Here is a 25,074-nt window from a genome sequence, read left to right as displayed (position 1 = left end):
GGGTGGTTATGTAATAACCGCATGGCTTCTAGCCTTAAGCGGGGTGGTAAATAAATTTTCTCAGGAAAATTCCTATAAGGTCTTCTATATAAAAGATTATTTTTTAGTTCGAACAGTTCATGCCTAACTGGGTTAGGTCCTTGCAAGGAATTGATTATGGGGGAAGCCAAAGGGTCTTCCCTTTGGGATTTTCTTACATCTTCCACATGTAAATACAGAATATAAGGCTCTAGGACCTAGAGGACGTATCTGACCTTCAAAAAATCACTAGAGGACGTTCTTGCACTACTACCGGTAGAATTTGAATTTGTACTACTACTAGTTGGATCCTGTATACTAGTAGAATTTGAAGTAGAGGAGCTAAAGTTTATGCTTAAGACTTTTATCGGAGCTCTCGATAAAGCGTCAGCTACTACATTTTCTTCTACTTTCTTATGTTTAATTATAAAATCTAATGTTTGAAGGTACATTGCCCATTTAACTAGACGAGAATTTTGTTCCCTGATATTAAATAACCACTGTAAACCCTGATGGTCAGTAAGGAAAATGAATTTTCGACCTTCTAGAAAGGGCCTTAACTTCTTAACTGCCCAACAAATGGCTAAACATTCCATCTCGCTAGTGGAGTACCTAGTTTCTGTATCCTTAAGTCCTGTACTAGCGTAAGCTATAGGAACTTCTACGTTATCTTGCATTTGGGAAAGAAGGGCACCTAACCCTGCATCACTAGCATCTGTAGTTAAAATGCATGGGGAATCCCTTCTAAAGGAAGCTAAAGGATGAGCCTAACAAATTTCTTCCTTGATCTTTTCGAACGCCTGTTGCTGTTCGATACTCGAAATAAATTTCTGATCCCTTTTAAGTTTGTTAATAGGGGCTACTATTTGGGAGTAATGATTTATAAATCTATTATGCCATCCTGCCATCAATAAAAATCTCTGGACTTCCTTAACATTTTTAGGTGGAGGAAATTTCTCGATGGCTTCAATTTTGGAAGGGTCAATATGCACGCCTTTTTCGTTAACTATGTGACCAAATATAGTAGCTTCTTTTTGGGCGAAACGACATTTTTTTTAACTGAAGGGTGAGACCCGCTTCCTATAATCTATTTAGGACGTATTCTTAACACGTCAAATGCTGATCCCAATACTCACTAAGAGAGATTAAGTCATCTAAATAGTCAATTAATTGGAAATAGTCGGCGTCTCTAAAAATTTCGTCAATTAACCGCTGGAAAGAGCTAGGGGCGTTACATTAAAGTACATTAAACTCGTACTTTCACATATGAGTCACAAAAGCCGTTTTCGGTCTACTCTTAGGGTGCATTTCCACTTGCCAATACCCTTATTTAAGGTCAAAGGCTGTAATGAATTTTGGTCTTCCCACTCTAGCTAGCGTGTCCTCTATATTAGGCAAGGGATAAGTGTCCTTAATGGTAACACTGTTAAGTTTCCAATAATCAATACAAAACCGATAGGATTTACCCCGTTTTGTTTGATCAACTAAAACCACGGGCGAAGCCCAAGGAGATACGGACGGTCTAATGATCTCGTCATCTAACATTTCCCTAACATGTTATTCAATTATCCACTTCTTCTGATCATTAATACGATAAGGCTGAGATTTTATGGGCGGACTATTACCCTATGAATCTCGTGAAAGACTAGTCCTGTTCTTCCTACTTTATCCGAAAATAACTCAGGGAATTTTAATAAAAGGGATCTTAATTGATGACGTTGTTCATCCGAAAAAGGGCCGCGGAAACAGCTTCCCTAATACTATCTACAATTGTTTTATCTATAGGATCCTTCTCAGATGGAATTGAAAAAGGGATCTTTAAGTTACCCACTAAATATTGAGAAGATTCTAAATCTAATTTGACCCTATTTTCCTCAAGGAAGTCTGTCCCAATATAAAATCCTTAGTGAGGGAAGAACTATATAAAATTTAAATTTAAATTATTTTTCAATTTCACTTGCCTTGAGAGAGAACTCTAGTTCTTGAGAACCTTTTGTAAAAGTATAACGGCCATCGCCCCAAACTATACAATCTAACTGGTCATCTTCAGGTAATTCTGAAGAATTTCTAAATTTACAGATCTTTTGCCATTGATCTAAACTGATAAAAGAAGCATCAGCCCCACTATCTAACTTAGCGTGGACGGTCGCGTGTTCAAAAGTAACAGGAATGGTATACCTTTTATAAAATGAACCTTTTCTAACGGTATCAATCCTCAGGGGGAACGCGCCACGCTTCTTGATAGGGGTAATTACTGGGCACCGGGAGAGGGACCACGCGGGATCTAGCCCGCCATTGCTTCCCCGACTTGCTAATCTTTTTAAGGTTTCCTGGTTTCTGACAAAAATAACACGTAATAACGCGTGGAGATGGATAGGATAAGGCTAAACGACGACCAGGGGATTTTGATCTTTGGTTAAAGTTTCTTGTATAGGTTCTCTGACTATTTGAAGTATTTTGACCTCTGGTTTTTGATCTAGAGTCTAAGAGTTTTAAGGGATATTCCCATTTAGGATAAGAAGGAGAAGTAGGGGGATTAAAAGGGCTTTGCCACTGCCCAGGGAACATTGACTATGAGCTGAACCCCAATTTGCAGGGCAAGATGACTCAGCCTTTGTTATTGTCTTAGATTTTGGGGGATTTCTTCTTCTCTCTTTTCTCGGCATTCCTTTTCCTTACTTGGATGTCTTTTCAATTGTCCTACAGGAATTCCTTAATTGTTCCATAGTAGTAAATTGCAAAAAGAGAAGAGGAGTTCTAACTTCATCCTTTAAATTACTTTTAATGATGGAACTAACTCCTTTTCGGAAAGAGGATGAGTCATCCCTAAATTTAACTTCATAATATCCCCGAAAAAATCCTCTACCGATTCCTTATCCTTCCTTCTGACTTCTTTGGGAAATTTCTATTTTAAGCTTCGAGTCAGCTTCATAATCTCGAAATTGAGTCTTAAAATGTCTTTTAAAGGTTTTCCAAGCTAAGTGAGGATGATTAGGGTTAGAGCTACAAATAGCGTCATACTGACGGATTAAATCCCAGTACATAAAGCATGACCTCTCAAAAGAAAAGGCAAAGCCGCTAATATTTCCTCATTAGTAAGCTTATGAAATTTTGCATATTCCTCAAAAGTTGATAAAAACTCTGAGGCATTATCATCAGAGGAACCCGTAAATGCTAATCTTTCTGGAGGTTCAATAGGGACATTGTAGCCTTCGCACAACCTAACCTGTTAAAGAGTTAAAGAGGAAAAAAATTATTTCCGTTCTGAAAATGTTTTAACTATATATTATTCCACCCAAACGTTCATAGTCATCACGAATTCCACATTACGGGATTTGCTAATGCAAACCCATAATCGAGTAATACAATTAGCACACCCATCTTTTAAAGAAATTCTCAAGTAATTGGGTACGATCAGTTGATCAAATTGAGATATAGCACATTCATTATTCTATAGAAATCATACCTTCTGTCTCTTTGATGCCGTTTTTCTTTGAGGAATGGGCTGGTCCTCTGATGAACTGTCGATACCACTATGTTGATCGGCCATCAATGCGATTTTTGGCAACATTTGACTACCGATTTGGTAATACCTAAAATATATATGCAGCTCAGTTGGTAACATATGTATCAAATGAAATAGTCTGCCAATTCGAGGCAATTCGCTTTAGATATTGCAGGGAGTTCATGACTACTTCTACTATTGCAAGGAGTCCATAACTACTTCTACTATTGCAAGGAGTCCATGACTACTTCTAATATTGCTTATCCAACTCCTGGAAAGTGGCGTGCATTTTGCTAGTTACCGTGGAAGAACTTGAAGAAGGCAAAACAGTGGTATTTTGAAGGCTGCTTGAAGTGCAGGGTATCAGGCCCATTTGTTTTGCAACATCAACACTTGATTGGCTGGCTTCCAGAGTGTTTTGACTGGGGCTATGCAAAATAAAAATATAACAATATGTTTACTGCAGTCTCGAATGTAGCTCGCCCAAATACTACTGCAACACAGTCACAAGTCATTGTTCAGAGTGTAAGTTTCGTACTTATGTGTATTCTTTTCCATGGTGCAGTAGCTTCCGACCAGGGTTCATAGACGTTAGCGGGTGGTATGGATGCTTCATATTGACATTTAGCACAAGCTCGTACGAGATATTCTATATGTTTATCAATCAAGACCATTCACACTACTCATGCCTTGATGAGTGCTGTGCAGCTTGGCAAGCATTTGGCTTTGAAAGACCGGTGGTATAATCACTCGTGAGCCCCAAAGTAAGATACCATCCATGGATGAGTTCTCCAATCGTTTCATCCAGTAAAAACGAAAATCATCCCCTTCCTTAGGTGGTTTGGGGAGCCAACCGTCTTGAACGTAGGTCAGGACACGTTGCAATAGCGCATTCTTTGCCGTTCCTTGTTTTATGTCTTCGGCCGTGATGATGGACAAGTTACTTGAATTGTATTCAGGAATGCATATGCATATATCCTCAAACGTTTCACATCGACACAGAGGAGTGTGCTTAAAAAGTACATTATTTGCCCTAAGTTCAAATATCCATTCGATATGTATGAAATAAACGAATTATTGTGCTTTCGAAGTCTAGTGTACGTACTAGCTACAAAAAGTACGTTCTGAATGTTAAGTCTTAAAAACTTGTAACGCTTCCCAGTGTTTCCTTTTGACGCCAAAAAAAGGGAAAGACAAGTGGGAATGGGCTTAAGCTTTTTAAACAATCCTATAGCTGTGATGTTTGAAGTTATTTGATCGGTTACGCGTAGTATTTGATGATGTAAAAATAATAAAAATAATGTTTATTTTTCAGTAAAAAAAAAAATTCCACTGAAGGCACCCAGATAAAGGACAAGTCCCATTATCGCACTGGTTGCCAAGACAGACATACAAAAATTAAATTAGAATAAATTAAATTAAAACAAAAAGAACAATTTTTAAACATCGTATCGCTTTTGTTTGAGATAACTATCAAGGTCATTTTTAAAAGTATAAATTGACATAGAACATCTAATGTTAAAAGGAAGCGCATTCCATTGTCTAATAACACGATTAAAAAAGAGTGTAAAAAAGCATCACATCTACATTTTGAAATATGAAAAGTTAAGCATTCATGCCTCTCGTTGATTCTAATATAGTCTAAAAGGGGAAAATAATAGCATCCGTTAATGATTCTATACAAAAAAATTAAACCAGCTTTTTGACTTAACAAATACATTGGCAAAAAATTCAATTGTTTCAGACGAGTACTATAATCCAATCTTACACGATTGCGATTCCTGGGAAAATTTATATAAGGTTGACCAAGGTAAAAGGATGTAAAATAACGAAAAACCCTCTCGATAGAATCTATATCTTTCTTTAAATAAGGTGACTAGACCTCTACACCATATTGTAGCAATGGAATAACCAGAGCATTAAAAGATATAAGCGACCTCCTTCGAATTTTTTGTGTCTGTATGCCTTTAAGAAGATTTTGCGTACGTGAATTGATAAATTCTTGACCTAAATCGGACTAGATCGCTTTAGGTTGTCTTTGTTCGATGATTATTTCGAGAGCTTTCGTAGCTTCATCAGCGTGTTTTCTTTTCATGGGTACTACAAAAGGTGTTCGGGAAAAGCAATCAATGCCTACCATAAGGTATCTGTAGTTATCGTTGTATTTGGCGATTGACCCCTTTTCAATTTATTTATAGCTGTTTTATGCAGTGTGTAAACGTCAGCGGCCTCTAGAAAGGCTTTGACTTCGTTTCTCGAAATATCATGAGGTTTGACATCCTTGTACAATGGGTTTAAACCCGTGAACTCTGAACTGTGTTTACTGTTGAGATAAGTGCTCTTTAAAGTTTCTTCTTTTTGGAGCTGCGATAGACCTCCCATACTGTACCCTAGAGTGGGATATAGACCGAGTGGGGAAAGGTGAAGCCCAACCCATTGACATGCGCGGTAACCACTGGATGTTTTACTTCAAACAGTAACAGGTAGAGGGCGGGAAAATTTGGTCTTTGTCGCGAAATTTAAAATACTTTTTTTAAGATCGTCTGCTTAGGAGCCTGCTCAACATTATGCGTAATCTGAGACTGTACTACAGAATTTGGGCAATAGTGGCATGTCACGCACCAAGTGCATTACACGACTTTTATTATATGCATATTACAGAGCTGATGTCTGGTATAATGTAGAACATCATTTTTCATTTTAAAGGTAAGGAATTTGTTTCTATTGTGCATTCTTAGCCTTACAAACAAGTTTACAATTTTTCGCTCGACATTGCAACAACTTAGCTCAACCTCCAATTGATTGTGGAGCATTCTAGTTACGAAAGAACTTAATTCTTCAAGTGGAGATTTCATGCTTGTAATGTTTTGTAGAACTGTGTCTAGGAATTGTTCAGACAGGTTAACGAAGTCTAATAGTCTCGATGAAGGATGTTTAAGGTTACCAAAAGCCTTGTGCTGTGTAAGAACTGATGATGAAGGCAATTCGTACGTTTTATTTTCATGTGAAATTACGTTATAACAGGATTCGCAAATGTGTTTCTGGAGTTTAAAAGAAATATATCCTGCTATATGGTAAATTGTCAACTCTTTTGCCTTTTCCTTTGGGTCTATGCTCTGGTACTACAAAAATCTTGTTTTCTGGATTGCACGGGTGTGTAAATGGTGTTTCTTTTCATAACATGACACCTTAATTCCTAGGTCACGATACATAGCCATATTTGTTTTTGCAGCAGGCGCACGTGGAAATTGAAGCGTCTCTAGACGTTGATTTAGGCACCTTGTTGTTGGAAGTGGATGGCCTTGCTCACGTAAGAAATTGTACCCTTTTGTACCAATATTGTATAGACGTTGTAGCGACGATTGTATGGCTTGAGGAGACCACTGTTTGCATCGTTTGCGCTGTTCTACAACATGATTTATTTGATCCGCAGTGAAGAGTTTGCCAAAGGCCGTCATTACTTTCTCTAATTGGTACCTCGATCTTTCGTGTTCCGAAAACAGTTTAGCGTGCTGTTTTTCAAGGTCTGTATTCTTCTTTGACAATTCCGCTATTGAAGTCTTCAACTCTTTTATAATTATTTTCAGGTTGTCAGAGGCATTCTTTGACTCATCAGAAAACGTTTCTGTCAGTGTTTTGATGTGGCACTTTCGTGAATTGTCAACAGACGCCTTTAACATATTAATGCAAAGTTTAGACCAACGCCAAAAGGTTTAACATGCATTCAATCTGTTTCATAATCGTGATTATTTACATTTTTGGCCACATAAATTTATTCCAAACGCCGCACTTTAGAAAGTCTTTCCATCTCGCCCTGGGATTAATTGCAAAAAATAACTAAAACATCCCTGATACCAAACAATATTGCGATGCTATTAAATCTAAATTTACCATATCATTTCCGATGTTTTTTTCTTTTATTCCTCTCCGACATGGATACTTCTTTTTGAATTGGGTTTGGTGCTCCAATTGTAGGAACTGCATTTGGGAGTTTTCTACCATTTGTGCCAAAACAATTCGGAGAAAAATGATCTTTCAAACAAAGTGGTTATTAGATAACTATTATTCATTCATTAATAAAACAAAACATTACCTTACAGAGACGCAAGTGCCGATATTTTCCACTTAAGGCATCATTGCTATTTCTACCGATAAATTTAAACCATTGTTGTCTAACGTCACGATTATTTGGAAAATAAAATTAATAAACATCCTTTTCTGTGTTTGTGCAAGGCGGGAATGCGCATTTACAAGTCATAGTAAATTTTAAATTGAAAATTAAATTCAACCTACTCCCTTGACTTTAAATTGAACAAAGAAAAACTCATGAACTTGAATATATTCAACTTTATTCTTTAGTAATAAACAATGTGTAAGTTGTGTTTAAAAAATGGAGGCAATATGTTTCACAATCTATCAAATAACACCAATTTTCAGTTCTTTATTACAATTTCAACCAACAATGTCTTTTGTAACATCAATGTTCTGAAAACGAAGTATTTTGAATTTCGCGCCAAAGACCAAATTTTCGCGCCATCTACCTGTTACTGTTGGAAGTAAAACATCCAGTGGTTACCGCGCATGTCAATGGGCGGGGCTTCACCTAACCCCACTCGGTCTATATCCCACTCTACTGTACCCAAGGTTGCTTCTATAGTATTAAGGGACTCGTTTTAGTGTCAAAAGTTAATCTCTTCTTCGCTCTTGATTACGTTCGGGGTCGAAGCCTATTTTTAAAAGGTACAGAGAGAGGTGATGTCATGATTGAAGGGGCGGTGCTAAGGGGGGCGTTAGTTTAGTTTTTGGAGCTGGAAAGTTTTGCACAAAAGGTTGAAATCCTGTCCATCCCGTAGGGGGATTCCTCAGGAGTGAACGGGTTACCCCGTACTTGTTGAAGAGAGTAGGTTGTATAGTAAAATGAACTAGCTGAACTATATCAGAATCTGGGATCTTAAGGTCGTTAACGAAGAGAATCCCCGCGTCATCCCAGCGTATACTAGGAGAGTTACTTGCTAAATGGTCTGATATTTTTTCGCCGCTCCTTTATATTTCAGGGGAAACATATTAATCCAGCTGTCTTGTTTATTCGATGGGCGGGGTTTCGAGATCTTCTGGTAGCGTTTCATGGCTTCTCCGATAACACTGTATTGTTTTTTTTCAAATCTCATTATTTGTTGTTATTAATTGATTTGTTGGGCTGGGACTTTGTTCAGGTTGTTGTTCCAAGGGCACTTATGTCATTTTATTAGCGTAAACTTGTGTTTAATTCATTTTGAGAATAAGCCACCTAAAAGGCTTGAAATCCTGACACGCTTTGAAAGGTTTTCCTTGAAAATGAAGCTATAGTACAACCCCGAAATACCTCTCAGAGTTCTATGCTCCATAAAGCCACTCCCTAGTTGCCAAACTAGAGAACCCTTTCCTGAGTATGATATGTATGTTATTAAAATGAAACAATTCGTTGTCAGAAGTGGGGCTCGAACCCACGCCCTCATACGAGGATCAGAGCTTAAATCTGACGCCTTAGACCACTCGGCCATCCTGACACGCACTGAGACGTTTTCCTTGAAAATGAAGCTATAGTGCAACCCCGAAATACCTCTCAGAGTTCTATGCTCCATGAAGCCACTTCCTAGTTGCCATACTAGAGATCCCTTTCCTGAGTATGATATGTATGTTATTAAAATGAAACAATTCCTTGTCAGAAGTGGGGTTCGAACCCACGCCCTCATACGAGGATCAGAGCTTAAATCTGACGCCTTAGACCACTCGGCCATCCTGACACGCACTGAGACGTTTTCCTTGAAAATGAAGCTATAGTGCAACCCCGAAATACCTCTCAGAGTTCTATGCTCCATGAAGCCACTCCCTAGTTGCCATACTAGATAACCCTTTCCTGAGTATGATATGTATGTTATTAAAATGAAACATTTCGTTGTCAGAAGTGGGGTTCGAACCCACGACCTCATACGAGGATCAGAGCTTAAATCTGACGCCTAAGACCACTCGGCCATCCTGACACGCTCTGAAACGTTTTCCTTGAAAATGAAGCTATAGTACAACCCTGAAATACCTCCAAGAGTTCTATGCTCCATGTAGCCACTCCCTAGTTGCCATACTAGAGAACCCTTTCCTGAGTATGAGATATATTTTATTAAAATGAAATAACTCGTTATCAGAAGTGTGGTTCGAACCCACGCCCTCATACGGGGATCAGAGCTTAAATCTGACGCCTTAGACCACTCGGCCATCCTGACACGCACTGAGACGATTTCCTTGAAAATGAAGCTATAGTGCAACCCCGAAATACCTCTCAGAGTTCTATGCTGAATAAAGTCCCTCCCTAGTTGAGAATCCTTTCCTTAGTATGATATTAAAATGAAACAATTCGTTGTCAGAAGTGGGGTTCGAACCCAAGCCCTCATACGAGGATCAGAACTTAAATCCGACGCCTTAGACCACTCGGCCATCCTGACACGCTTTGAGCCGTTTTCCTTGAAAATGAAGCTATAGTACAACCCCGAAATACCTCTCAGAGTTCTATGCTCCATAAAGCCACTCCCTAGTTGCCAAACTAGAGAACCCTTCCTGAGTATGATATGTATGTTATTAAAATGAAACAATTCGTTGTCAGAAGTGGGGTTCGAACCCACGCCCTCATACGAGGATCAGAGCTTAAATCTGACGCCTTAGACCACTCGTCCATTCTGACACGCACTGAAACGTTTTCCTTGAAAATGAAGCTATGGTGCAACCCCGAAATACCTCTTGGAGTTCTATGCTCCATAAAGCCACTCCCTAGTTGCCATACTAGAGAACCCTTTCCTGAGTGTGATATGTATGTTATTAAAATGAAACAATTCGTTGTCAGAAGTGGGGTTCGAACCCACGCCCTCATACGAGGATCAGAGCTTAAATCTGACGCCTTAGACCACTCGGCCATCCTGACACGCTTTGAAACGTTTTCCTTGAAAATGAAGCTATAGTACAACCCCGAAATACCTCTAAGAGTTCTATGCTCCACGAAGCTACTCCCTAGTTGCCATACTAAAGAACCCTTTCCTGAGTATGAGATATATTTTATTAAAATGAAATAATTCGTTGTCAGAAGTGTGGTTCGAACCCACGCCCTCATACGGGGATCAGAGCTTAAATCTGACTCCTTAGACCACTCGGCCATCCTGACACGCTCTGAGTCGTTTTCCTTGAAAATGAAGCTATAGTACAACCCCGAAATACCTCTCAGAGTTCTATGCTCCATAAAGCCACTTCCTAGTTGCCAAAATAGAAAACCCTTTCCTGAGTATGATATGTATGTTATTAAAATGAACAATTCGTTGTCAGAAGTGGGGTTCGAACCCACGCCCTCATACGAGGATCAGAGCTTAAATCTGACGCCTTAGACCACTCGGCCATCCTGACACGCTCTGAGTCGTTTTCCTTGAAAATGAAGCTATTGTACAACCCCGAAATACCTCTCAGAGTTCTATGCTCCATAAAGCCACTCCCTAGTTGCCAAACTAGAGAACCCTTCCTGAGTATGATATGTATGTTATTAAAATGAAACAATTCGTTGTCAGAAGTGGGGTTCGAACCCACGCCCTCATACGAGGATCAGAGCTTAAATCTGACGCCTTAGACCACTCGTCCATTCTGACACGCACTGAAACGTTTTCCTTGAAAATGAAGCTATGGTGCAACCCCGAAATACCTCTTAGAGTTCTATGCTCCACGAAGCTACTCCCTAGTTGCCATACTAGAGAACCCTTTCCTGAGTATGAGATATATTTTATTAAAATGAAATAACTCGTTGTCAGAAGTGGGGTTCGAACCCACGCCCTCATACGAGGATCAGAGCTTAAATCTGACGCCTTAGACCACTCGGCCATCCTGACACGCTTTCAGTCGTTTTCTTTGAAAATGAAGCTATAGTACAACCCCGAAATACCTCTCAAAGTTCTATGCTGAATAAAGTCCCTCCCTAGTTGCCAAACTAGAGAACCCTTTCCTGAGTATGATATTTAAATGAAACAATTCGTTGTCAGAAGTGGGGTTCGAACCCACGCCCTCATACGAGGATCAGAGCTTAAATCTGACGCCTTAGACCACTCGGCCATCCTGACACGCACTGAGACGTTTTTCTTGAAAATGAAGCTATAGTGCAACCCCGAAATACCTCTCACACTTCTAAGCTCTATGAAGCCACTCCTTAGTTGCCAAACTAGAGAACCCTTTCCTGAGTATGAGATATAGTTTATTAAAATGAAATAACTCGTTATCAGAAGTGTGGTTCGAACCCACGGCCTCATACGGGGATCAGAGCTTAAATCAGACGCCTTAGACCACTCGGCCATCCTGACACGCTTTGAGTCGTTTTCCTTGAAAATGAAGCTATTGTACAACCCCGAAATACCTCTCAGAGTTCTATGCTCCATGAAGCCACTCCCTAGTTGCCATACTAGAGAACCCTTTCCTGAGTAAGAGATATATTTTATTAAAATGATATAACTCGTTATCAGAAGTGTGGTTCGAACCCACGTCCTCATACGGGGATCAGAGCTTAAATCTGACGCCTTAGACCACTCGGCCATCCTGACACGCTCTGAGTCGTTTTCCTTGAAAATGAAGCTATTGTACAACCCCGAAATACCTCTCAGAGTTCTATGCTCCATAAAGCCACTCCCTAGTTGCCAAACTAGAGAACCCTTCCTGAGTATGATATGTATGTTATTAAAATGAAACAATTCGTTGTCAGAAGTGGGGTTCGAACCCACGCCCTCATACGAGGATCAGAGCTTAAATCTGACGCCTTAGACCACTCGTCCATTCTGACACGCACTGAAACGTTTTCCTTGAAAATGAAGCTATGGTGCAACCCCGAAATACCTCTTGGAGTTCTATGCTCCATGAAGCCACTCCCTAGTTGCCATACTAGAGAACCCTTTCCTGAGTATGATATGTATGTTATTAAAATGAAACAATTCGTTGTCAGAAGTGGGGTTCGAACCCACGCCCTCATACGAGGATCAGAGCTTAAATCTGACGCCTTAGACCACTCGGCCATCCTGACACGCTTTGAAACGTTTTCCTTGAAAATGAAGCTATAGTACAACCCCGAAATACCTCTTAGAGTTCTATGCTCCACGAAGCTACTCCCTAGTTGCCATACTAGAGAACCCTTTCCTGAGTATGAGATATATTTTATTAAAATGAAATAACTCGTTGTCAGAAGTGGGGTTCGAACCCACGCCCTCATACGAGGATCAGAGCTTAAATCTGACGCCTTAGACCACTCGGCCATCCTGACACGCTTTCAGTCGTTTTCTTTGAAAATGAAGCTATAGTACAACCCCGAAATACCTCTCAAAGTTCTATGCTGAATAAAGTCCCTCCCTAGTTGCCAAACTAGAGAACCCTTTCCTGAGTATGATATTTAAATGAAACAATTCGTTGTCAGAAGTGGGGTTCGAACCCACGCCCTCATACGAGGATCAGAGCTTAAATCTGACGCCTTAGACCACTCGGACATCCTGACACGCACTGAGACGTTTTTCTTGAAAATGAAGCTATAGTGCAACCCCGAAATACCTCTCACACTTCTAAGCTCTATGAAGCCACTCCTTAGTTGCCAAACTAGAGAACCCTTTCCTGAGTATGAGATATAGTTTATTAAAATGAAATAACTCGTTATCAGAAGTGTGGTTCGAACCCACGGCCTCATACGGGGATCAGAGCTTAAATCAGACGCCTTAGACCACTCGGCCATCCTGACACGCTTTGAGTCGTTTTCCTTGAAAATGAAGCTATTGTACAACCCCGAAATACCTCTCAGAGTTCTATGCTCCATAAAGCCACTCCCTAGTTGCCAAACTAGAGAACCCTTCCTGAGTATGATATGTATGTTATTAAAATGAAACAATTCGTTGTCAGAAGTGGGGTTCGAACCCACGCCCTCATACGAGGATCAGAGCTTAAATCTGACGCCTTAGACCACTCGTCCATTCTGACACGCACTGAAACGTTTTCCTTGAAAATGAAGCTATGGTGCAACCCCGAAATACCTCTTGGAGTTCTATGCTCCATGAAGCCACTCCCTAGTTGCCATACTAGAGAACCCTTTCCTGAGTATGATATGTATGTTATTAAAATGAAACAATTCGTTGTCAGAAGTGGGGTTCGAACCCACGCCCTCATACGAGGATCAGAGCTTAAATCTGACGCCTTAGACCACTCGGCCATCCTGACACGCACTGAGACGTTTTTCTTGAAAATGAAGCTATAGTGCAACCCCGAAATACCTCTCACACTTCTAAGCTCTATGAAGCCACTCCTTAGTTGCCAAACTAGAGAACCCTTTCCTGAGTATGAGATATAGTTTATTAAAATGAAATAACTCGTTATCAGAAGTGTGGTTCGAACCCACGGCCTCATACGGGGATCAGAGCTTAAATCAGACGCCTTAGACCACTCGGCCATCCTGACACGCTTTGAGTCGTTTTCCTTGAAAATGAAGCTATTGTACAACCCCGAAATACCTCTCAGAGTTCTATGCTCCATGAAGCCACTCCCTAGTTGCCATACTAGAGAACCCTTTCCTGAGTAAGAGATATATTTTATTAAAATGATATAACTTGTTATCAGAAGTGTGGTTCGAACCCACGTCCTCATACGGGGATCAGAGCTTAAATCTGACGCCTTAGACCACTCGGCCATCCTGACACGCTCTGAGTCGTTTTCCTTGAAAATGAAGCTATTGTACAACCCCGAAATACCTCTCAGAGTTCTATGCTCCATAAAGCCACTCCCTAGTTGCCAAACTAGAGAACCCTTCCTGAGTATGATATGTATGTTATTAAAATGAAACAATTCGTTGTCAGAAGTGGGGTTCGAACCCACGCCCTCATACGAGGATCAGAGCTTAAATCTGACGCCTTAGACCACTCGTCCATTCTGACACGCACTGAAACGTTTTCCTTGAAAATGAAGCTATGGTGCAACCCCGAAATACCTCTTGGAGTTCTATGCTCCATGAAGCCACTCCCTAGTTGCCATACTAGAGAACCCTTTCCTGAGTATGATATGTATGTTATTAAAATGAAACAATTCGTTGTCAGAAGTGGGGTTCGAACCCACGCCCTCATACGAGGATCAGAGCTTAAATCTGACGCCTTAGACCACTCGGCCATCCTGACACGCTTTGAAACGTTTTCCTTGAAAATGAAGCTATAGTACAACCCCGAAATACCTCTTAGAGTTCTATGCTCCACGAAGCTACTCCCTAGTTGCCATACTAGAGAACCCTTTCCTGAGTATGAGATATATTTTATTAAAATGAAATAACTCGTTGTCAGAAGTGGGGTTCGAACCCACGCCCTCATACGAGGATCAGAGCTTAAATCTGACGCCTTAGACCACTCGGCCATCCTGACACGCTTTCAGTCGTTTTCTTTGAAAATGAAGCTATAGTACAACCCCGAAATACCTCTCAAAGTTCTATGCTGAATAAAGTCCCTCCCTAGTTGCCAAACTAGAGAACCCTTTCCTGAGTATGATATTTAAATGAAACAATTCGTTGTCAGAAGTGGGGTTCGAACCCACGCCCTCATACGAGGATCAGAGCTTAAATCTGACGCCTTAGACCACTCGTCCATTCTGACACGCACTGAAACGTTTTCCTTGAAAATGAAGCTATGGTGCAACCCCGAAATACCTCTTGGAGTTCTATGCTCCATGAAGCCACTCCCTAGTTGCCATACTAGAGAACCCTTTCCTGAGTATGATATGTATGTTATTAAAATGAAACAATTCGTTGTCAGAAGTGGGGTTCGAACCCACGCCCTCATACGAGGATCAGAGCTTAAATCTGACGCCTTAGACCACTCGGCCATCCTGACACGCTTTGAAACGTTTTCCTTGAAAATGAAGCTATAGTACAACCCCGAAATACCTCTAAGAGTTCTATGCTCCACGAAGCTACTCCCTAGTTGCCATACTAGAGAACCCTTTCCTGAGTATGAGATATATTTTATTAAAATGAAATAATTCGTTGTCAGAAGTGTGGTTCGAACCCACGCCCTCATACGGGGATCAGAGCTTAAATCTGACTCCTTAGACCACTCGGCCATCCTGACACGCTCTGAGTCGTTTTCCTTGAAAATGAAGCTATAGTACAACCCCGAAATACCTCTCAGAGTTCTATGCTCCATAAAGCCACTCCCTAGTTGCCAAAATAGAAAACCCTTTCCTGAGTATGATATGTATGTTATTAAAATGAACAATTCGTTGTCAGAAGTGGGGTTCGAACCCACGCCCTCATACGAGGATCAGAGCTTAAATCTGACGCCTTAGACCACTCGGCCATCCTGACACGCTTTGAAACGTTTTCCTTGAAAATGAAGCTATAGTACAACCCCGAAATACCTCTAAGAGTTCTATGCTCCACGAAGCTACTCCCTAGTTGCCATACTAGAGAACCCTTTCCTGAGTATGAGATATATTTTATTAAAATGAAATAATTCGTTGTCAGAAGTGTGGTTCGAACCCACGCCCTCATACGGGGATCAGAGCTTAAATCTGACTCCTTAGACCACTCGGCCATCCTGACACGCTCTGAGTCGTTTTCCTTGAAAATGAAGCTATTGTACAACCCCGAAATACCTCTCAGAGTTCTATGCTCCATAATGCCACTCCCTAGTTGCCAAACTAGAGAACCCTTCCTGAGTATGATATGTATGTTATTAAAATGAAACAATTCGTTGTCAGAAGTGGGGTTCGAACCCACGCCCTCATACGATGATCAAAGCTTAAATCTGACGCCTTAGACCACTCGTCCATTCTGACACGCACTGAAACGTTTTCCTTGAAAATGAAGCTATGGTGCAACCCCGAAATACCTCTTGGAGTTCTATGCTCCATGAAGCCACTCCCTAGTTGCCATACTAGAGAACCCTTTCCTGAGTATGATATGTATGTTATTAAAATGAAACAATTCGTTGTCAGAAGTGGGGTTCGAACCCACGCCCTCATACGAGGATCAGAGCTTAAATCTGACGCCTTAGACCACTCGGCCATCCTGACACGCTTTGAAACGTTTTCCTTGAAAATGAAGCTATAGTACAACCCCGAAATACCTCTTAGAGTTCTATGCTCCACGAAGCTACTCCCTAGTTGCCATACTAGAGAACCCTTTCCTGAGTATGAGATATATTTTATTAAAATGAAATAACTCGTTGTCAGAAGTGGGGTTCGAACCCACGCCCTCATACGAGGATCAGAGCTTAAATCTGACGCCTTAGACCACTCGGCCATCCTGACACGCTTTCAGTCGTTTTCTTTGAAAATGAAGCTATAGTACAACCCCGAAATACCTCTCAAAGTTCTATGCTGAATAAAGTCCCTCCCTAGTTGCCAAACTAGAGAAGCCTTTCCTGAGTATGATATTTAAATGAAACAATTCGTTGTCAGAAGTGGGGTTCGAACCCACGCCCTCATACGAGGATCAGAGCTTAAATCTGACGCCTTAGACCACTCGGCCATCCTGACACGCACTGAGACGTTTTTCTTGAAAATGAAGCTATAGTGCAACCCCGAAATACCTCTCACACTTCTAAGCTCTATGAAGCCACTCCTTAGTTGCCAAACTAGAGAACCCTTTCCTGAGTATGAGATATAGTTTATTAAAATGAAATAACTCGTTATCAGAAGTGTGGTTCGAACCCACGGCCTCATACGGGGATCAGAGCTTAAATCAGACGCCTTAGACCACTCGGCCATCCTGACACGCTTTGAGTCGTTTTCCTTGAAAATGAAGCTATTGTACAACCCCGAAATACCTCTCAGAGTTCTATGCTCCATGAAGCCACTCCCTAGTTGCCATACTAGAGCACCCTTTCCTGAGTATGAGATATATTTTATTAAAATGAAATAATTCGTTGTCAGAAGTGTGGTTCGAACCCACGCCCTCATACGGGGATCAGAGCTTAAATCTGACTCCTAAGACCACTCGGCCATCCTGACACGCTCTGAATCGTTTTCCTTGAAAATGAAGCTATTGTACAACCCCGAAATACCTCTCAGAGTTCTATGCTCCATAAAGCCACTCCCTAGTTGCCAAACTAGAGAACCCTTCCTGAGTATGATATGTATGTTATTAAAATGAAACAATTCGTTGTCAGAAGTGGGGTTCGAACCCACGCCCCCATACGGGGATCAGAGCTTAAATCTGACGCCTTAGACCACTCCGCCATCCTTACACGCTTGGAGTTGTTTTCCTTGAAATGAAGCTTTAGTACAACCCCGAAATACCTCTCAAAGTTCTATGCTGAATATAGTCCCTCCCTAGTTGCCAAACTAGAGAAGCCTTTCCTGAGTATGATATTTAAATGAAACAATTCGTTGTCAGAAGTGGGGTTCGAACCCACGCCCTCATACGAGGATCAGAGCTTAAATCTGACGCCTTAGACCACTCGGCCATCCTGACACGCACTGAGACGTTTTTCTTGAAAATGAAGCTAAAGTGCAACCCCGAAATACCTCTCACACTTCTAAGCTCTATGAAGCCACTCCTTAGTTGCCAAACTAGAGAACCCTTTCCTGAGTATGAGATATAGTTTATTAAAATGAAATAACTCGTTATCAGAAGTGTGGTTCGAACCCACGGCCTCATACGGGGATCAGAGCTTAAATCAGACGCCTTAGACCACTCGGCCATCCTGACACGCTTTGAGTCGTTTTCCTTGAAAATGAAGCTATTGTACAACCCCGAAATACCTCTCAGAGTTCTATGCTCCATGAAGCCACTCCCTAGTTGCCATACTAGAGCACCCTTTCCTGAGTATGAGATATATTTTATTAAAATGAAATAATTCGTTGTCAGAAGTGTGGTTCGAACCCACGCCCTCATACGGGGATCAGAGCTTAAATCTGACTCCTAAGACCACTCGGCCATCCTGACACGCTCTGAATCGTTTTCCTTGAAAATGAAGCTATTGTACAACCCCGAAATACCTCTCAGAGTTCTATGCTCCATAAAGCCACTCCCTAGTTGCCAAACTAGAGAACCCTTCCTGAGTATGATATGTATGTTATTAAAATGAAACAATTCGTTGTCAGAAGTGGGGTTCGAACCCACGCCCCCATACGGGGATCAGAGCTTAAATCTGACGCCTTAGACCACTCCGCCATCCTTACACGCTTGGAGTTGTTTTCCTTGAAATGAAGCTTTAGTACAACCCCGAAATACCTCTCAAAGTTCTATGCTGAATATAGTCCCTCCCTAGTTGCCAAACTAGAGAACCCTTTCCTGAGTATGATATTAAAATGAAACAATTCGTTGTCAGAAGTGGGGTTCGAACCCACGCCCTCATACGAGGATCAGAGCTTAAATCTGACGCCTTAGACCACTCGGCCATCCTGACACGCACTGAGACGTTTTCCTTGAAAATGAAGCTATAGTGCAACCCCGAAATACCTCTCAGACTTCTATGCTCTATGAAGCCACTCCTTAGTTGCCATATTAGAGAACCCTTTCCTGAGTATGAGATATATTTTATTAGAATGAAATAATTCGTTGTCAGAAGTGTGGTTCAAACCCACGACCTCATACGGGGATCAGAGCTTAAATCTGACGCCTTAGACCACTCGGCCATCCTGACACGCTTTGAGTCGTTTTCCTTGAAAATCAAGTTATAGTACAACCCCGAAATACCTCTCAGAGTTCTATGCTCCATAAAGCCACTCCCTAGTTGCCAAACTAGAGAACCCTTTCCTGAGTATGAGATGTATGTTATTAAAATGAAACAATTCGTGGTCAAAAGTGTGGTTCGAACCCACGCCCTCATACGGGGATTAGAGCTTAAATCTGACGTCTTAGACCACTCGGCCATCCTGACACGCACTGAAACGTTTTCCTTAAAAATGAAGCTATAGTACAACCCCGAAATACCTCTCAAAGTTCTATGCTCCATAAAGCCACTCCCTAGTTGCCAAACTAGAGAACCCTTTCCTGAGTATGATATTAAAATGAAACAATTCGTTGTCAGAAGTGGCGTTCGAACCCACGCCCTCTTACGAGGATCAGTGCTTAAATCTGACGCCTTAGACCACTTGGCCATCCTGACACGCTCCAAAACGTTTTCCTTCAAAATGAAGCTATAGTACACCCCCGAAATACCTCTCAGAGTTCTATGCTCCATGAAGCCACTCCCTAGTTGCCATACCAGAGAACCCTTTCCTGACAAGGAGATATATGTTATTAAAATGAAACAATTCGTGGTCAAAAGTGTGGTTCGAACCCACGCCCTCATACGGGGATCAGAGCTTAAATCTGACGTCTTAGACCACTCGGCCATCCTGACACGCACTGAAACGTTTTCCTTAAAAATGAAGCTATAGTACAACCCCGAAATACCTCTCTGAGTTCTATGCTCCATGAAGCCACTCCCTAGTTGCCATACTAGAGAACCCTTTCCTGAGTATGAGATATATTTTATTAAAATGAAATAACTCGTTGTCAGAAGTGTGGTTCGAACCCACGCCCTCATACGGGGATCAAAGCTTAAATCTGACGCCTTACACCACTCGGCCATCCTGACACGCTCTGAATCGTTTTCCTTCAAAATGAAGCTATAGTACAACCCCGAAATACCTCTCAAAGTTCTATCCTCCCTAAAGTCCCTCCCTTGTTGCCAAACTAGAGAACCCTTGCCTGAGTATGATATATATGTTATTTAATTGAAACAATTCGTTGTCAGAAGTGTGGTTCGAACCCACGCCCTCATACGAGGATCAGAGCTTAAATCTGACGCCTTAGACCACTCGGCCATCCTGACACGCTTTGAGTCGTTTTCCTTGAAAATGAAGCTATTGTACAACCCCGAAATACCTCTCAGAGTTCTATGCTCCATGAAGCCACTCCCTAGTTGCCATAATAGAGCACCCTTTCCTGAGTATGAGATATATTTTATTAAAATGAAATAATTCGTTGTCAGAAGTGTGGTTCGAACCCACGCCCTCATACGGGGATCAGAGCTTAAATCTGACTCCAAAGACCACTCGGCCATCCTGACACGCTCTGAATCGTTTTCCTTGAAAATGAAGCTATTGTACAACCCCGAAATACCTCTCAGAGTTCTATGCTCCATAAAGCCACTCCCTAGTTGCCAAACTAGAGAACCCTTCCTGAGTATGATATGTATGTTATTAAAATGAAACAATTCGTTGTCAGAAGTGGGGTTCGAACCCACGCCCTCATACGAGGATCAGAGCTTAAATCTGATGCCTTAGACCACTCGTCCATTCTGACACGCACTGAAACGTTTTCCTTGAAAATGAAGCTATGGTGCAACCCCGAAATACCTCTCGGAGTTCTATGCTCCATGAAGCCACTCCCTAGTTGCCATACTAGAGAACCCTTTCCTGAGTATGATATGTATGTTATTAAAATGAAACAATTCGTTGTCAGAAGTGGGGTTCGAACCCACGCCCTCATACGAGGATCAGAGCTTAAATCTGACGCCTTAGACCACTCGGCCATCCTGACACGCTTTGAAACGTTTTCCTTGAAAATGAAGCTATAGTACAACCCCGAAATACCTCTAAGAGTTCTATGCTCCACGAAGCTACTCCCTAGTTGCCATACTAGAGAACCCTTTCCTGAGTATGAGATATATTTTATTACAATGAAATAACTCGTTGTCAGAAGTGGGGTTCGAACCCACGCCCTCATACGAGGATCAGAGCTTAAATCTGACGCCTTAGACCACTCGGCCATCCTGACACGTTTTCAGTCGTTTTCCTTGAAAATGAAGCTATAGTACAACCCCGAAATACCTCTCAAAGTTCTATGCTGAATAAAGTCCCTCCCTAGTTGCCAAACTAGAGAACCCTTTCCTAAGTATGATATTAAAATGAAACAATTCGTTGTCAGAAGTGGGGTTCGAACCCACGCCCTCATACGAGGATCAGAGCTTAAATCTGACGCCTTAGACCACTCGGCCATCCTGACACGCACTGAGACGTTTTCCTTGAAAATGAAGCTATAGTGCAACCCCGAAATACCTCTCAGACTTCTATGCTCTATGAAGCCACTCCTTAGTTGCCAAACTAGAGAACCCTTTCCTGAGTATGAGATATAGTTTATTAAAATGAAATAACTCGTTATCAGAAGTGTGGTTCGAACCCACGCCCTCATACGAGGATCAGAGCTTAAATCTGACGCCTTAGACCACTCGGCCATCCTGACACGCTTTGAAACGTTTTCCTTGAAAATGAAGCTATAGTACAACCCCGAAATACCTCTAAGAGTTCTATGCTCCACGAAGCTACTCCCTAGTTGCCATACTAGAGAACCCTTTCCTGAGTATGAGATATATTTTATTACAATGAAATAACTCGTTGTCAGAAGTGGGGTTCGAACCCACGCCCTCATACGAGGATCAGAGCTTAAATCTGACGCCTTAGACCACTCGGCCATCCTGACACGTTTTCAGTCGTTTTCCTTGAAAATGAAGCTATAGTACAACCCCGAAATACCTCTCAAAGTTCTATGCTGAATAAAGTCCCTCCCTAGTTGCCAAACTAGAGAACCCTTTCCTAAGTATGATATTAAAATGAAACAATTCGTTGTCAGAAGTGGGGTTCGAACCCACGCCCTCATACGAGGATCAGAGCTTAAATCTGACGCCTTAGACCACTCGGCCATCCTGACACGCACTGAGACGTTTTCCTTGAAAATGAAGCTATAGTGCAACCCCGAAATACCTCTCAGACTTCTATGCTCTATGAAGCCACTCCTTAGTTGCCAAACTAGAGAACCCTTTCCTGAGTATGAGATATAGTTTATTAAAATGAAATAACTCGTTATCAGAAGTGTGGTTCGAACCCACGGCCTCATACGGGGATCAGAGCTTAAATCTGACTCCTAAGACCACTCGGCCATCCTGACACGCTCTGAATCGTTTTCCTTGAAAATGAAGCTATTGTACAACCCCGAAATACCTCTCAGAGTTCTATGCTCCATAAAGCCACTCCCTAGTTGCCAAACTAGAGAACCCTTCCTGAGTATGATATGTATGTTATTAAAATGAAACAATTCGTTGTCAGAAGTGGGGTTCGAACCCACGCCCCCATACGGGGATCAGAGCTTAAATCTGACGCCTTAGACCACTCCGCCATCCTTACACGCTTGGAGTTGTTTTCCTTGAAATGAAGCTTTAGTACAACCCCGAAATACCTCTCAAAGTTCTATGCTGAATATAGTCCCTCCCTAGTTGCCAAACTAGAGAAGCCTTTCCTGAGTATGATATTTAAATGAAACAATTCGTTGTCAGAAGTGGGGTTCGAACCCACGCCCTCATACGAGGATCAGAGCTTAAATCTGACGCCTTAGACCACTCGGCCATCCTGACACGCACTGAGACGTTTTTCTTGAAAATGAAGCTATAGTGCAACCCCGAAATACCTCTCACACTTCTAAGCTCTATGAAGCCACTCCTTAGTTGCCAAACTAGAGAACCCTTTCCTGAGTATGAGATATAGTTTATTAAAATGAAATAACTCGTTATCAGAAGTGTGGTTCGAACCCACGGCCTCATACGGGGATCAGAGCTTAAATCAGACGCCTTAGACCACTCGGCCATCCTGACACGCTTTGAGTCGTTTTCCTTGAAAATGAAGCTATTGTACAACCCCGAAATACCTCTCAGAGTTCTATGCTCCATGAAGCCACTCCCTAGTTGCCATACTAGAGCACCCTTTCCTGAGTATGAGATATATTTTATTAAAATGAAATAATTCGTTGTCAGAAGTGTGGTTCGAACCCACGCCCTCATACGGGGATCAGAGCTTAAATCTGACTCCTAAGACCACTCGGCCATCCTGACACGCTCTGAATCGTTTTCCTTGAAAATGAAGCTATTGTACAACCCCGAAATACCTCTCAGAGTTCTATGCTCCATAAAGCCACTCCCTAGTTGCCAAACTAGAGAACCCTTCCTGAGTATGATATGTATGTTATTAAAATGAAACAATTCGTTGTCAGAAGTGGGGTTCGAACCCACGCCCCCATACGGGGATCAGAGCTTAAATCTGACGCCTTAGACCACTCCGCCATCCTTACACGCTTGGAGTTGTTTTCCTTGAAATGAAGCTTTAGTACAACCCCGAAATACCTCTCAAAGTTCTATGCTGAATATAGTCCCTCCCTAGTTGCCAAACTAGAGAACCCTTTCCTGAGTATGATATTAAAATGAAACAATTCGTTGTCAGAAGTGGGGTTCGAACCCACGCCCTCATACGAGGATCAGAGCTTAAATCTGACGCCTTAGACCACTCGGCCATCCTGACACGCACTGAGACGTTTTCCTTGAAAATGAAGCTATAGTGCAACCCCGAAATACCTCTCAGACTTCTATGCTCTATGAAGCCACTCCTTAGTTGCCATATTAGAGAACCCTTTCCTGAGTATGAGATATATTTTATTAGAATGAAATAATTCGTTGTCAGAAGTGTGGTTCAAACCCACGACCTCATACGGGGATCAGAGCTTAAATCTGACGCCTTAGACCACTCGGCCATCCTGACACGCTTTGAGTCGTTTTCCTTGAAAATCAAGTTATAGTACAACCCCGAAATACCTCTCTGAGTTCTATGCTCCATGAAGCCACTCCCTAGTTGCCATACTAGAGAACCCTTTCCTGAGTATGAGATATATTTTATTAAAATGAAATAACTCGTTGTCAGAAGTGTGGTTCGAACCCACGCCCTCATACGGGGATCAAAGCTTAAATCTGACGCCTTACACCACTCGGCCATCCTGACACGCTCTGAATCGTTTTCCTTCAAAATGAAGCTATAGTACAACCCCGAAATACCTCTCAAAGTTCTATCCTCCCTAAAGTCCCTCCCTTGTTGCCAAACTAGAGAACCCTTGCCTGAGTATGATATATATGTTATTTAATTGAAACAATTCGTTGTCAGAAGTGTGGTTCGAACCCACGCCCTCATACGAGGATCAGAGCTTAAATCTGACGCCTTAGACCACTCGGCCATCCTGACACGCTTTGAGTCGTTTTCCTTGAAAATGAAGCTATTGTACAACCCCGAAATACCTCTCAGAGTTCTATGCTCCATGAAGCCACTCCCTAGTTGCCATAATAGAGCACCCTTTCCTGAGTATGAGATATATTTTATTAAAATGAAATAATTCGTTGTCAGAAGTGTGGTTCGAACCCACGCCCTCATACGGGGATCAGAGCTTAAATCTGACTCCAAAGACCACTCGGCCATCCTGACACGCTCTGAATCGTTTTCCTTGAAAATGAAGCTATTGTACAACCCCGAAATACCTCTCAGAGTTCTATGCTCCATAAAGCCACTCCCTAGTTGCCAAACTAGAGAACCCTTCCTGAGTATGATATGTATGTTATTAAAATGAAACAATTCGTTGTCAGAAGTGGGGTTCGAACCCACGCCCTCATACGAGGATCAGAGCTTAAATCTGATGCCTTAGACCACTCGTCCATTCTGACACGCACTGAAACGTTTTCCTTGAA

The 25,074-nt window shown here is 41.7% G+C and overlaps 29 non-coding genes across 29 annotated transcripts; all 29 read right to left on the bottom strand.

Annotated features, from left to right (window-relative positions):
- Positions 1 to 8,985: 8,985 nt before the first annotated feature.
- TRNAL-UAA (transfer RNA leucine (anticodon UAA)) lies at positions 8,986 to 9,069 on the bottom strand. The gene has a single exon. It is a non-coding gene; the product is annotated as a tRNA-Leu (tRNA).
- A 153-nt stretch (positions 9,070 to 9,222) lies between these two features.
- On the bottom strand, positions 9,223 to 9,306 carry TRNAL-UAA (transfer RNA leucine (anticodon UAA)). The gene has a single exon. It is a non-coding gene; the product is annotated as a tRNA-Leu (tRNA).
- Positions 9,307 to 9,459: 153 nt separating this feature from the next.
- TRNAL-UAA (transfer RNA leucine (anticodon UAA)) lies at positions 9,460 to 9,543 on the bottom strand. Its single transcript has one exon. It is a non-coding gene; the product is annotated as a tRNA-Leu (tRNA).
- Positions 9,544 to 10,388: 845 nt separating this feature from the next.
- Positions 10,389 to 10,472, bottom strand: TRNAL-UAA (transfer RNA leucine (anticodon UAA)). Its single transcript has one exon. It is a non-coding gene; the product is annotated as a tRNA-Leu (tRNA).
- Positions 10,473 to 10,861: 389 nt separating this feature from the next.
- TRNAL-UAA (transfer RNA leucine (anticodon UAA)) lies at positions 10,862 to 10,945 on the bottom strand. The gene has a single exon. It is a non-coding gene; the product is annotated as a tRNA-Leu (tRNA).
- A 389-nt stretch (positions 10,946 to 11,334) lies between these two features.
- TRNAL-UAA (transfer RNA leucine (anticodon UAA)) lies at positions 11,335 to 11,418 on the bottom strand. Its single transcript has one exon. It is a non-coding gene; the product is annotated as a tRNA-Leu (tRNA).
- A 144-nt stretch (positions 11,419 to 11,562) lies between these two features.
- Positions 11,563 to 11,646, bottom strand: TRNAL-UAA (transfer RNA leucine (anticodon UAA)). The gene has a single exon. It is a non-coding gene; the product is annotated as a tRNA-Leu (tRNA).
- Positions 11,647 to 12,509: 863 nt separating this feature from the next.
- TRNAL-UAA (transfer RNA leucine (anticodon UAA)) lies at positions 12,510 to 12,593 on the bottom strand. The gene has a single exon. It is a non-coding gene; the product is annotated as a tRNA-Leu (tRNA).
- A 153-nt stretch (positions 12,594 to 12,746) lies between these two features.
- On the bottom strand, positions 12,747 to 12,830 carry TRNAL-UAA (transfer RNA leucine (anticodon UAA)). Its single transcript has one exon. It is a non-coding gene; the product is annotated as a tRNA-Leu (tRNA).
- A 144-nt stretch (positions 12,831 to 12,974) lies between these two features.
- Positions 12,975 to 13,058, bottom strand: TRNAL-UAA (transfer RNA leucine (anticodon UAA)). The gene has a single exon. It is a non-coding gene; the product is annotated as a tRNA-Leu (tRNA).
- Positions 13,059 to 13,684: 626 nt separating this feature from the next.
- Positions 13,685 to 13,768, bottom strand: TRNAL-UAA (transfer RNA leucine (anticodon UAA)). Its single transcript has one exon. It is a non-coding gene; the product is annotated as a tRNA-Leu (tRNA).
- An 863-nt stretch (positions 13,769 to 14,631) lies between these two features.
- TRNAL-UAA (transfer RNA leucine (anticodon UAA)) lies at positions 14,632 to 14,715 on the bottom strand. The gene has a single exon. It is a non-coding gene; the product is annotated as a tRNA-Leu (tRNA).
- Positions 14,716 to 14,868: 153 nt separating this feature from the next.
- Positions 14,869 to 14,952, bottom strand: TRNAL-UAA (transfer RNA leucine (anticodon UAA)). The gene has a single exon. It is a non-coding gene; the product is annotated as a tRNA-Leu (tRNA).
- A 381-nt stretch (positions 14,953 to 15,333) lies between these two features.
- TRNAL-UAA (transfer RNA leucine (anticodon UAA)) lies at positions 15,334 to 15,417 on the bottom strand. The gene has a single exon. It is a non-coding gene; the product is annotated as a tRNA-Leu (tRNA).
- Positions 15,418 to 15,806: 389 nt separating this feature from the next.
- Positions 15,807 to 15,890, bottom strand: TRNAL-UAA (transfer RNA leucine (anticodon UAA)). The gene has a single exon. It is a non-coding gene; the product is annotated as a tRNA-Leu (tRNA).
- A 626-nt stretch (positions 15,891 to 16,516) lies between these two features.
- Positions 16,517 to 16,600, bottom strand: TRNAL-UAA (transfer RNA leucine (anticodon UAA)). Its single transcript has one exon. It is a non-coding gene; the product is annotated as a tRNA-Leu (tRNA).
- Positions 16,601 to 16,753: 153 nt separating this feature from the next.
- TRNAL-UAA (transfer RNA leucine (anticodon UAA)) lies at positions 16,754 to 16,837 on the bottom strand. The gene has a single exon. It is a non-coding gene; the product is annotated as a tRNA-Leu (tRNA).
- Positions 16,838 to 16,981: 144 nt separating this feature from the next.
- TRNAL-UAA (transfer RNA leucine (anticodon UAA)) lies at positions 16,982 to 17,065 on the bottom strand. Its single transcript has one exon. It is a non-coding gene; the product is annotated as a tRNA-Leu (tRNA).
- Positions 17,066 to 17,918: 853 nt separating this feature from the next.
- TRNAL-UAA (transfer RNA leucine (anticodon UAA)) lies at positions 17,919 to 18,002 on the bottom strand. Its single transcript has one exon. It is a non-coding gene; the product is annotated as a tRNA-Leu (tRNA).
- An 853-nt stretch (positions 18,003 to 18,855) lies between these two features.
- TRNAL-UAA (transfer RNA leucine (anticodon UAA)) lies at positions 18,856 to 18,939 on the bottom strand. Its single transcript has one exon. It is a non-coding gene; the product is annotated as a tRNA-Leu (tRNA).
- A 1,329-nt stretch (positions 18,940 to 20,268) lies between these two features.
- TRNAL-UAA (transfer RNA leucine (anticodon UAA)) lies at positions 20,269 to 20,352 on the bottom strand. The gene has a single exon. It is a non-coding gene; the product is annotated as a tRNA-Leu (tRNA).
- A 626-nt stretch (positions 20,353 to 20,978) lies between these two features.
- On the bottom strand, positions 20,979 to 21,062 carry TRNAL-UAA (transfer RNA leucine (anticodon UAA)). Its single transcript has one exon. It is a non-coding gene; the product is annotated as a tRNA-Leu (tRNA).
- Positions 21,063 to 21,215: 153 nt separating this feature from the next.
- TRNAL-UAA (transfer RNA leucine (anticodon UAA)) lies at positions 21,216 to 21,299 on the bottom strand. Its single transcript has one exon. It is a non-coding gene; the product is annotated as a tRNA-Leu (tRNA).
- A 144-nt stretch (positions 21,300 to 21,443) lies between these two features.
- Positions 21,444 to 21,527, bottom strand: TRNAL-UAA (transfer RNA leucine (anticodon UAA)). Its single transcript has one exon. It is a non-coding gene; the product is annotated as a tRNA-Leu (tRNA).
- Positions 21,528 to 21,917: 390 nt separating this feature from the next.
- On the bottom strand, positions 21,918 to 22,001 carry TRNAL-UAA (transfer RNA leucine (anticodon UAA)). Its single transcript has one exon. It is a non-coding gene; the product is annotated as a tRNA-Leu (tRNA).
- A 144-nt stretch (positions 22,002 to 22,145) lies between these two features.
- Positions 22,146 to 22,229, bottom strand: TRNAL-UAA (transfer RNA leucine (anticodon UAA)). The gene has a single exon. It is a non-coding gene; the product is annotated as a tRNA-Leu (tRNA).
- Positions 22,230 to 22,845: 616 nt separating this feature from the next.
- On the bottom strand, positions 22,846 to 22,929 carry TRNAL-UAA (transfer RNA leucine (anticodon UAA)). The gene has a single exon. It is a non-coding gene; the product is annotated as a tRNA-Leu (tRNA).
- An 853-nt stretch (positions 22,930 to 23,782) lies between these two features.
- On the bottom strand, positions 23,783 to 23,866 carry TRNAL-UAA (transfer RNA leucine (anticodon UAA)). Its single transcript has one exon. It is a non-coding gene; the product is annotated as a tRNA-Leu (tRNA).
- A 627-nt stretch (positions 23,867 to 24,493) lies between these two features.
- Positions 24,494 to 24,577, bottom strand: TRNAL-UAA (transfer RNA leucine (anticodon UAA)). Its single transcript has one exon. It is a non-coding gene; the product is annotated as a tRNA-Leu (tRNA).
- Between the last annotated feature and the right edge of the window lie 497 nt (positions 24,578 to 25,074).

The sequence above is a fragment of the Phalangium opilio genome, unplaced genomic scaffold, assembly GCF_054372755.1.
Source record: "Phalangium opilio isolate 3A_F unplaced genomic scaffold, DU_Popi_V2 ptg000060l_1, whole genome shotgun sequence".
Classification (NCBI taxonomy): Eukaryota; Metazoa; Arthropoda; class Arachnida; order Opiliones; family Phalangiidae; genus Phalangium; species Phalangium opilio.
Note: the sequence above shows the minus strand (reverse complement) of the source record. Positions and strands in the feature narration are given on the sequence as shown.